This window comes from Castor canadensis, chromosome 4, assembly GCF_047511655.1.
Source record: "Castor canadensis chromosome 4, mCasCan1.hap1v2, whole genome shotgun sequence".
NCBI classification, from domain to species: domain Eukaryota; kingdom Metazoa; phylum Chordata; class Mammalia; order Rodentia; family Castoridae; genus Castor; species Castor canadensis.
Window position 1 is genome coordinate 137,244,441 of NC_133389.1, and position 12,016 is coordinate 137,256,456.

Consider the following 12,016-nt stretch of genomic DNA (forward strand, 5'->3'; position numbering starts at 1 on the left):
GTTTGATGGTTTGTTTTGTTGTCTGAGCCTGTCAGTTAAATAGCACTTGCTCAAAGAGCTATGATCAGTATCCATTATATTACTGGGCCAATTGTTTATTCCTGGCTCACATTTTTTTAAAGCAACTGGAATACTGTGTTGCAAACACTGATTATGTTTTAGCAAACACACTTTATGTCCTGATTGCAGAAGTACTAGTTTCTACATTAATATTAATTTTAAGTAGGCAAATGATAGTAATGATACTTGGATATATGTTAATATAATAGTTATTATGTATTGATTTTCCTTATATTCCAAACAGATTCACAAACACATATTTATACATGTATACATGCACACAATCATATACACAAAGGTATGGCTATTTCCATTGGTTTACTTTTTATGTTTTGGTGCTGGGGATTGAACTCGGGGCCTTGCATATGCCAAGTACTCATTCTACCCCATTCTACCACTGTGCTACAATCCCAGACCCTGGTCTATTTTTTAGTTTATTTTTTATTGGTGTATATAAATTGCATAAAGTGAGGGATTTCACTATGACATTTCAATGCATGTACTTTGATCATATTCAGTCTCTTTATTACTTTTTCTTATCCCCTTCCTCCTCTTTCTCTTCTCTTTCCACCTCCCTCATAATTTCCCTTTTACTTTGATGACCTTTTCTGCCAAGATTCCATGTATGAGAGAAAATAAGAGATACTTATCTTTGTGAGAATTACTTCTATCATTTAGCAAGATGTTCTCAAGTTTCATCCATTTTCCTACAAATGACATAATTTCATTGTTCTTTATGGCTGAGTAAAACTCCATTGTGCATATGTACCACATTTTCATTATCCATACATCCATTGATTGGTACCTAGGCTGATTCTACATTTTGGCTATTGTGAACAGTGCAGCAATAAACATAGGATGTAAGTATCTTTGTACTAAGCAGAAGTACTACAGCAGGATCATATGAAATTTCCATTTTTAATTTTTTGAGGAGCATCCCTACTGATTTCAAGAGTGGCTCTTCACCATTGGAAAACTCAGGGCCTTACACTTACCAGGCAAGCGCTCTTCCACTGAGCTAAATCCCCAACCTTTTTTTTTTTTTTTTTTTTTTTTTTTGTGGTACTGGGGATTGAACTCAGGGCCTCATGCAGGTGAGGCAAACACTAAACCACTGAGTTTATTTTTAAAATAAATAACATTTTATGTCTTTATCATGTACAACATATTTTCATTATTAAGTTTTTTATTGACATATATTAAATTGTACATAGAAAGGTGTTTCATTTTGACATATCTTTATACATACATATAATATAATTTGATAATACTCACCCACCCATGACTCTTTCTTATATACCTACTCCTTCCCCCTTTTCTCTTCCCTTTTGAAGTACATATAATTTGTGGAAATGTTAGGCCAAGCTAATTAACAAATGCATTACCTTATATAGTTAACATTTTGTGGTGAAGGCAGAAAAACCTCTTTTTACATTTTTCAAAATATATATGTCATTAAACACAGGCTTGAGGTACACTAGACTTCTTGAGATTTATTCTTCTTATCTAACTCTAACTACGTATTCTTTTACCCACATTTCCCATCACATTCTCTCCTTTAGACACCCCAGTGTCTGATAATCACAATTATGCTGCCTACTTCTATGAGACTAACTTTTTTAGATTCCACATATGTAGTATTTGCAGCTTAGATTATTTCATTTAACATTATTTCCTCCCAACTCATCCATGTTGTCACAAATAGCAAGGTTTCATTCTTTTTATGGCTTAATAGTGTTCCATCATATATATGCATCACATTTTATTAATCATTTGTCAGCTGACGGACACTTAGATTCCATATACTGGTCATTATGATCAATCTTGTAAGAAACATAAGAATGCATGTGTCTGCTGATATTCTGATTTAATTTTCTTTGGATATATACACAGCAATGGGATTATTGGATCATATGATACTTCTATTTCAATTTGTAATGAAACTAAACTGTTTTTCATGTTGGTTGTATTAACTTAAATTTTCACCAAGTTCCTTTTTCTTTACATCCTTATCAACACTTATCTTTTATTTTTTTGATAATAACTGAAAAGAAAAGATATTTCATTGTGGTTTAAATTTATATTTCTCATGATTAGTAATGGCAGAGTTTTTTTCATATGCTCACTAGCCATTTGTTTGTCTTCTTTTGAGAAGTGTCTATTTAAGTCTTAACCATTATTAAAATGGGCTATTTGGTTTAATGTATATAATTTTTTAGTTTCTTGTTTTTTCAGATATATCTCTTGACAAATGAATAACTTGATAATGTTTCTAATGTTGTAATTTATTTTTTCACTCTAATTATTGGGTTTTCTTTCCTTTTTTTTCCTTTCTTTCTTTCTTTCTTTTTTTTTTTTTTTTTGCTGTATAGAAGCCTTTTAGCTTGCTATAAACCTACTTGTCTATTTTCACTTTTGAGCTCTTATCAAAAAACTTCTTATTCAGACTAATGTCAGGAAGCATTTCTCCCATGTTTCCTTCCAATTGTTTCATAGTTTCAATCCTTACATTTAAATTTTAAATTATATAATTTATCTTTTTTCAAATTTGTACATGTTGAAAGATATAGGATTAATTTCATTATTTGGCATGTGGTTATCCAATTTTCTGAGGACCATTTATTGAAGAGACTATAATTTCTTTAATGTTCTTAGTTTTTGTCAAAAATTGGCCCACTAGTTTAGTCATCTAAGTAAAATAATTTGTGTAATACCTAATTAAATATAAAACATTTAATGTTGATTTTCCATTTCTTACCAATTATATTTCAAATTGAATATGTATGTTTAAAAATAATGCTAAAATAACTTACTTAGCAAGTTCATATTCTAATTACTAGTGTATTTCCATATTTTAAATGACATTTTTTAGTAACCTGGATTGAAACTGGCACCTGAATTGAGGTAAAAATTACTATATATACCAAAAAGAGATTCAAAAAGGTGGGAGCCAGACCTCCTTAAAGGGACTAAGAAGCATTACACTAGCTCTGAAATCCTTTGATATCGATGTATCTGGACTTCTTCCTAGAGTTCTATAGGATTCCTAGAATCCTAGAGGAAGAGGATGAAAACTTTTTGAGTCCTGCAAATTAGCAGGGTACCCAAAACAGACAAATCCCAACAACTAAAAAATTGAAGGAACTGACAAAAAGGTAATATAAAATGTCATTCTCGAGTTAATATCTGCCTATTTAAGAAGCAAAATTACTGCACAGTCATGTTCCTATTTTATCAAGATAAGGGGACTTGAGGAAAATGCAGGGTGGAGAAGGTCAGCAGTGAATCTGGGTCTATTCTGAGAATCTGCTTATGTTATGTCTTTCCTATGAATCAAGAAGGAAGAACAATTTGTAGATAGACATCAGCAACTTTGATGATATCATGGCTGAATAAATAATTTATGGTCCTAAATGGGGCATTTTTGTGAGCAAAACATGTTCTTAATAATAACTACTCAAACCAAAGTGAAAAAAAAGTGGTAGAGAACTAAACTAATTACTATGTGTGGTTGCTCTACCACTATCTCACTCAACCAAGTGCTCTCAATCACTGATTTTATACCCTTTTTTTTTTCTTGACCAAACTCTAGAGTCTAGTTTCAGCCTTTCCCTACAGGTCCTTGAACTTTGCATAATACCCCCCCAGTTTGAACACTCTCTTATAAGCTGTGCATATCTCCTTATCAGCTGTCCTGAGAGTTGGTTGACAAGAGCTAAACACTTTTGCTGACAAATCCCACCAGTCATGTTCCCTGCTTTAAATTTTTCCTTATTGTTCTTTCCTATAACCAACAATATTTTTTGTTTGACTTTGAGACTGTACTCCAAACAGTGGAGTAAAATCCATTAGTGTTTCCATTAGGAATCACTCCTTTGTTCCATGGAAGACATTAAAGGAGAAATGGCAGCATAGATGGGTGGGGGATAGCACTTACAAACACAGGGAAGTGAGAACCATGTTTGGTCATTAAGCAATGCTGATCTCCCAGGCCCACCTCCAGACCTATATGAAGGGGAAAGAAGTAAAGGACCCATCCACAACACTTTAATCACCACCATCAGAATTTCTTCTCAAAGTCTGCACTGTTTTGGGATGATAAGTAAGAGAGATAAAGGCATAATGAATGTCAGTGTTCTAAAAAGGAAACTGTAGTTATAAATTGAACTAAGATGAACAGGGCTTAATAACCACCCTGAATGAAAGTGGAACTATCTCTCTGCCTAAGATAATCCTGGGGCAAATGAAATGAAGACTTGACATTGGTTCAACACAGTATTTAGAAATCATTAATTATTTCTTGGCTATACAACAATGATTTTACTGGGTACATCAACTACAATGTTTTACAAAAATAGTGAAAGAATGCTTAATATTGTGACTTAAATAATACATTTGATTATTGCATATAGCAAGAAGTCTGTAGGATAGTAGTTACAAGTTGAGAACAAAGATTCAATGACATTATCAAGAACAGAGATTTTCCTTTCTTTTTGCTTTCCATTTATGGTATAGTATCAATATGCACAATCATAGCCTTAAAATGGCTAAAGAAACTACAAAATAATGCACTTACGCAATGACGTACAAAGGACTGAAAGAGATAGGATAGCAAATTGTTGAGACAGCTCTACTGGTGTTTTGGGAGAAAATCTTTCCTAGAACTTCCCTGACTTGACTCAGTGAACTATTCACATTGCTCAAAATCCCATGACTAACAGAAGAGAGAATTAGTATCTATAAATTTCAGCTTCCAATTTCATGCTTTGGCAGCCTAGAAAGAGCAAGCGGGGAGTACTGTTGAGTATTGTGTTTATGGTGTTTGCCCCACAGGTCTGTTTATTTTGCCAAAATCAATTTAACCTGTTTGACACATAATGACATCAATTTCCAGTGGGTTTTAACTGAAATGAATTCTGTTTATAAATTCAAATAAATTGCTTTATAAGAACAAAGTACTTTTTACTTTTAAATAATCAACTCTTTATTATTAGAATCAACCTTAATGGTTACTAATAATCCCATCACTTTGAACTTAGATAACATCATATTCCTTCTTAAGTGTATCAAAGCTCATACTGAACGATGAGTTCTGATTGCAAAAGAGAATTTGGTTTTTGCATCTATCTGAAAGGCTTTGTCCACAAGTTAAAGAAGCACACATACACACACACACACACACACACACAGAAGTCTTACAGAATAAAGTACTTTAAATAATGATTATTTAACTTTCTTCATAATCTTGGTTTTATACATTAGATATCACTATTACCCAATTACATCAGATTTCCTCAATAGTTGCAAAAATGTCATTCTGTCCTCAAAAATTGAGACACCATCAGTGACTTTTCTTTTGCATGTAATTATATGTCCTGGAAAAATTTATGTTCCAACTAATTCTATGCATGTAATTATATGTCCTGGAAAAATTTATGTTCCAACTAATTCTATGATATCCTTGACTTGTCCATCTATTACTTATTGTTATCAGGTTTGGGATTTCATGCTCTGTTTCTATAATTATTGCAAATAGTGCTTGCAATGTGCTTCTGTCTACAGTCAGACAATATTCAGTCTATCTTCCTTAAAATCACAAGTTTGGCTTATCAAAAATGTAAGCCATTCATTTCTATGCACTGCTATTCTCTTACTTACTGTCAGCTACAGGCAAGCTCCTTACCATAGCTAACCCTGTATATTAACTCCAACAATTTCAATTTTAACCCACTTCATATTCCATACCATCTTGCACAAAGTCTAATACCCTTAATCATTTTAACTAATATTTTTCACTTGAAACATGTGTATGTCTCTCATCACTGCAATAAAATAACTGAGAAAACAACTTAAGGGAGGAAAAATGATTTTGGCTCACAGTTTCAAGGATTTCAGTCCATGATGGGTTGGTACTATCACTTTGCTAAGCAGAATATCATGGCAAAGAGGATATAACATGATGGAGGAGAGCTGCTTACTTCATGGCATCTAGGAAAAAAAGACAGAAGGAGAGAGAGAGAAAGAGAGAGAGAGTGAGTTTGGAGAAAGAGGAGGACCCAGGAAAGGAGAAGAAAGGAGAGGAGAGGAGAGGGGAGAAGTCTGGGACAAGATTAACCCTTTCAGGTCATGCCCTCACAGACCTACTTCCTGCTGCCTCCTATTTTTCACCACCTCCCAATAATGCCATCAAATTATGACTCAGTCGATTGATTAATCCACTGATGAAGTCAGAGCCCTCATCATCTACTCACTTCCAAAAAGCACCATTAACTGGCAACCATGTCTTTAACACATGAGCCTTTGGGCTATTTTTTATCCAAACCATAACAGAACACATACATTTCACTACTCACTTTACTTATTTCATTTATTCTGGAAATTTACCTTTACCTTAGACAAGATTAACTCTCCTTTAAATGTTGTATTATTGCATTTCCTAAAATTTATCTCAAATATACCTGATGAGCTATAGAGTCTAAAATGAGTGTCTGTATTGCCTGTGCTCAATAACCAATATATTACTTAATACTGCTCCAGAGACTGAATGACCAAAATTCTGAAGCATTGCTTTGGCCTCTACAGCATAGTAGTATTGTAGAAATAATTTATTTTACCAAAATCATAAAACATATAAATGAATACATTTAATCATATATTTTCTTTACTATCCTCTTTCCCTCTTTATTGAAATAAAGAAATATCTGTGCTGTCACACTGTAGGTGTCACTGGCCACTCTTCACAGTTCCCTTTTTTTAACCAATTCCTCTGTTCTGTTATTGGCATCATGCTCCAGGGCTTGTTCTCTGTTGGACTCCCATATCCATTAAATATCATCTCCAGGTAATCACATTCTGTCTATTCCCTTTGTGTCATTATTTTACTGTGTGTGTGTGTGTGTGTGTGTGTGTGTTTGCGGGTGTGTATGTAATTGACTCAATATTGAAAGTGTCCAGAATTTTGAATTCCAGACTTATGCCTATGTCTCCAGTTTACATAATATCAACCATTACACATCAAAATAGTATTGTCGGTTACCACAGTGACTCAAAAATATTCTTTACCCAGTTGACCCTATCTCAATAAAAAAAGAAAAAAAGCATCGATATCCATTGCCTTGAAGGGGCCAAAAGTCTTGTTCTTTGCCTTGATTCTTCTATTTTCCTCACATCCCATATTCAATAAATCATTACATCACATTAAATGTACCTTCAAAGTCCATTTTAATCTGTCCATTAAATTGGTTTTATATTAAGTGCAACTAACTTAGTCCAAGTTACCTATGTCTTTCTAAATTAGTTTGAGTTCATTTCCTTGATTCCAATCCTACCTCTACTAAATCCACCTTATATACAATAGTAGAATATTCTCTTTTAAACTATATATCTAATGACATAACTGCCTTGCCTAAAACATTTTGCTAGTTTCTTAATACACATTAAATAAAATTGAATCTCTTTTCATGCTTTTTGTGCCCTACATATTTGATTTCATTCCTTGACACAATTGTTTTTGCACACATAACAACTTGAATTTCTTTCCAGAGATCCTGAAAAGCTCTTTTAGGAGATCCTTTTTAGGATCTCTGAAATTCTCTGGCCAGCTAAAAAGTCACCCCTTTACATAGGATCCCTCTTGACTTCATGACTTATCTCTCTGCAACCATTTTCATACTATAAATTTATTTTTTTCCTTCAGCTCTCTTGTCTGTATAGAATTGTATTCTTAATAATATCATGTTTTTCAGACTGTGCAACTAGCATGTAAGTTCCTGTCAGTAACAATGCTTCATGTCATATTCACTGCTGAATGCCAGGGACTAGGAATGCCTTCTCCATATTAAAGAGACAACATGCTGCCAGCTTCCCCCTGTCCACCCTTCCACCACCCTTTTGATCTCACTAGGTCTAAGCTATGAAACAGCCTAGGTGACCAACAATCAATGCATGAATAAAGAAAACATGGTATATATACACAATGGAATATTAATCAACCTTAAGAAAATAATGAAATATCATTTGAAGGAAAATGGATGAGACTGATAATCATGTTAAGTGAAATAAAATAGACTGAGAAAAAAATATCACTCATTTATATGTGGAATCTAGACACAAAAAAACTTTAAAAATGAATTACATAAATGTAAAATGGAAGAATTGTATGGGGTAGGAACCTGTGAGAAAAGAAAGGGTGAAAAGCAAGGGTGAAGTAAAAGTAGGTGAAGATAATCGATCGAAGTAGTTTACATACATATGAAAATTGAATAATAAATTTCATTAAAATTGTTTAAACACATAGGAGAGTAAGAAAGAATAAAAGAGGAGATAAATTTGATCAAAATACATTGTACCTTGATTGCAGTAGACAGTGGTCAGATCTAGAAAGATCAGGAGATCTATAGTTATGGAATTGGGCTTTATCCTAAGGGCAAGTGAAACATGAGAAAATTTTAAGCAGAAGACTGGCTTAGGTAGATTTTTGTTTTGGAAACAAAGTATTGATAATAGTGTGTAATGAACTGAAACTTAGAGATGATGAGTTTAGGTTTGTTGTTATTCATTATAAGTTGTTTATTGTAGCAGTCTAAGCAAGAAATAATCAATGCTTAAGCTACAGTTTATAATTTTTTTTGGAGATAAGAGGACTCATTAATTCTGTGTGAAATAAGAAGTGCAGAATGTCTGAACATTAAGTGTGAGGAAAGCATTGGGATAAATCTCAGGATTCTAAATCGAGTAACTGCAAACACACAAAAAGTTTTAAATTTCAAATAAAAAGGAATAATTTCATTTTCAACACCATCAAGTTGTGGAATATGTGATTTCTATAGTCAGATTATTTAAAGAACTCAAAAAACATTTTTATTTCTGGAAATGTGATCAGAATGTCTCAGAAATTCAATGAGCAACAATACAGAAGGATCTGAACTTTATCTAATTGTCTAAAATGAACCACAGACTATTACCTAATTTACTTGTTGAAAAAAATAAAATTTAAAAAGTCCCATGAATAAACTAATCAGGAATAACCAATGCTAGTTTGCTGAAATTATTCCCAAATGGTTTTTGAATATCTTTTTGTTGTATTTTCACAGTAGTTTAGCCAAATAGCTAGCAATCAAAACAAGGCATTAAAACACCAATTTCCACTCTTTCCTTCTTAAGGTCATTGTGTGCAAGATTGCTATCCTCTCTGGGCTTCATTTCATTTCTTCCCATCGTGAAAATCCATAGATGATACCCAAAAAATTGAATTTCTATGCTTCCAGTAATTTTTATACTTGCAGCTTAAAGCAAGCATTACATTGGAAATAGAAATGAACAATCTATAGGTATAAATATGGATGAATATTTAGAAAACAATTCAATTTATACTAGAATATTTTGAAGGAAAAACAGAAAGCAAATAATTTCTTAAGAATCCTCACACCTGAACAACTGAATATCCATTTACCAATCTAGTACACACTTTTCAAATTTCTTTTTCCATTTTATAATCTGCCTCTCAATTCTCTAAAGTCTATAGTTTTAGACAATCTGCAAACCACTTAACCTTTTGTTATGTGAAATCTAGCTCTTCTTGCAGTCAGTTCTTGTCTCTCTTGTAACATAAATTTTTATTTATCCTTGTAAATTACCCTAATCAATATAAAAAGTCACATAAAAAGTTGAGGTAAACGCACACACACACGCACACACACAGAACAACTTCTGAATTTTCCTATGATTTATGATCAATATTTGCCCTAGAAGGCAGGGATACGGTGGAAGGAATGAGATCAGAGAGGAAACAGAGACAGGTAATTATAATATTTTGGGGTAAACAGAGACCCTAAATTTAGATTCTTATTGTAGCAAAATAAAATTTAAGTATTCCTACAAGTCTACCATTCTACACAATTATGTTTCCTACTACCGTACTAAAGAGCTGTGCTTATGGTCTGTATTAGTTGGATTCCATATTCTCTCAAAGCATAGATAATTGATTTTACACATTGTCATTTTCTTTATTTCAATTGTAGGTTCGATTGTATTCATTGGGTCAGATTTATTTAAAAATTGCAAAATTTCTTTAAGATTGTCATAATTTCTTCAACTTATTAAAATATTCAGTAGCTATTCTACATCTTCTCAAAATACAAAATTTAAGGTATATTCTCCTTTATTTGGAAATAAAAAATAAGATTTTGATATAAGCTAATGTTTGAAATGTTAAAAATGTAGTGTAAATAAAGTTCAACCCTGACTTATTTTGTTAAAGATATATATGTGAAACAATTTTTCAACAGTGTCATCTCAAAAACCAAAACACTCTAAAGTGTGCCTTAAATATGGAGATACAACAAAGTTGAAAATAATAGGCTATAATCTCTCTCTCTCATAAAATTGTAAGCCTTGGTTCGTCTACTTCTAGCATCAGAGTAATGCTGACTTCACAAAATCAGTTGGGAGAAGTTCTATATTCAGGATTTATATTTCATTTTTTTGTAATTTGTTAATGCGTGTCTTTCCAGGAATGTGCTTCTTTCCTTGAAGCTATCACATTTACATTTATAAACTTACTTCTAGAATACTTTTCATTGTGTTTTAATGTCTGTGGGATATGTAGGGATTTCTTATCCTTTATTAGTAACTCAATCTGATTCTCCGTATTTCTTGATCACTATGGCTACAAGTTTGTCAAATTCACTGATCACTCCAAAGAACTAGCTGTTAGTTTATGGGTTTTCTTTATTGTCTTTTTGCAGCTTCACTGGATTCTGATCTAACTTTTATTACTCATTTCTTTCTTCTTAATCTGTCTTCATCTTTGTTTTATAACTACTTTTACTATTGAAACATAAGTGATTGCTTTTATGTATTTATTGTTTCCAAATACAAACATTTAAAGCCACCAAATTCCACTTACATTCATATGCTACATTTTCAGCAATGAACATGAAGTGAGTTATCATTTCAAAGGATTGGAATTTTCTCTGCTTTTATTCTAATTGATAAATGATAACAAGTTTAATTTTAAAATGTTTATAGATATTTCAGAAGTGTTTTTGGTTTTAGCTTCTCATCTAAATATATTTTGATTAGAGACTATTGTATGGTTTCACCTCCTCTAAATTTTTTGATATTTATTTCACAGTCCAATTTGTTTTCATCCCATGTGTTCTCTTCTTTTGGTAAAAAGAAAGAATTTTCTGCCATTATAAATATTGGTATTTTATAAATTTCAATAAATTTAATGTAGTTAATAATATCATTTATATATTTTATACACTTACTGACCTTAGTCTTTCTATAACTCAGAGAGGAGTAATGAACTCCATAATTTGTATTGTATAATTGTGTATTTATTTTTTAGTTTTGTTGATTTTTGTTTTAGACAATCTGAAGTTCTATTGGTACAAGATCTACCTTCAGGATGGTTAGGTATTTTTTATTTTTATCTATCGTAGTAAATATTTTCATAGTTTTAATACTTTCAGTCCTGAAATCTATTTTATCTGATATTCCCCACAGCTTTGCTTTCTTATGGTAATGACTAGTAGAATATTATATTTTTATCACATTATTTGCAGTCCAACATATACATAGTTATTAATTTTTTTAGTCAATCTGAAAATCACTACTTTTGCATTGAAGTACTTAAAACATTGTTAAATTTAACTTTTGATATGACTGAGTTTAATTTTATCAGTATTTTTTCTTCCCATTTTTATGTCCCTGGTTGCTTTTTTTTTTTTTTCAGCAACATGTGTTTTTTTTTTTAAGTTTTATTTTTATTTCCTTTATTGTTGTGCTGGTTGGGGGTACATTGTGGCATTTGCAAAGATTCTTACAATGTATCAACTCTATCATACTTGAATTCACTCTCTCCACTGCTTCCTTTTATCCTCCCTCCCCTTGCCCCCCATTCATGGAATAGTTACAACAGGTATCAGTTTTGAATTTACATACATGTGTA

General features: G+C 32.0%; 1 non-coding gene across 1 annotated transcript; it reads right to left on the minus strand.

The window, feature by feature from the left end:
- Window positions 1-5,106: 5,106 nt before the first annotated feature.
- On the minus strand, window positions 5,107-5,233 carry LOC141422984 (small nucleolar RNA SNORA40). Its single transcript, XR_012447664.1, has one exon. It is a non-coding gene; the product is annotated as a small nucleolar RNA SNORA40 (small nucleolar RNA).
- Window positions 5,234-12,016: the final 6,783 nt, after the last annotated feature.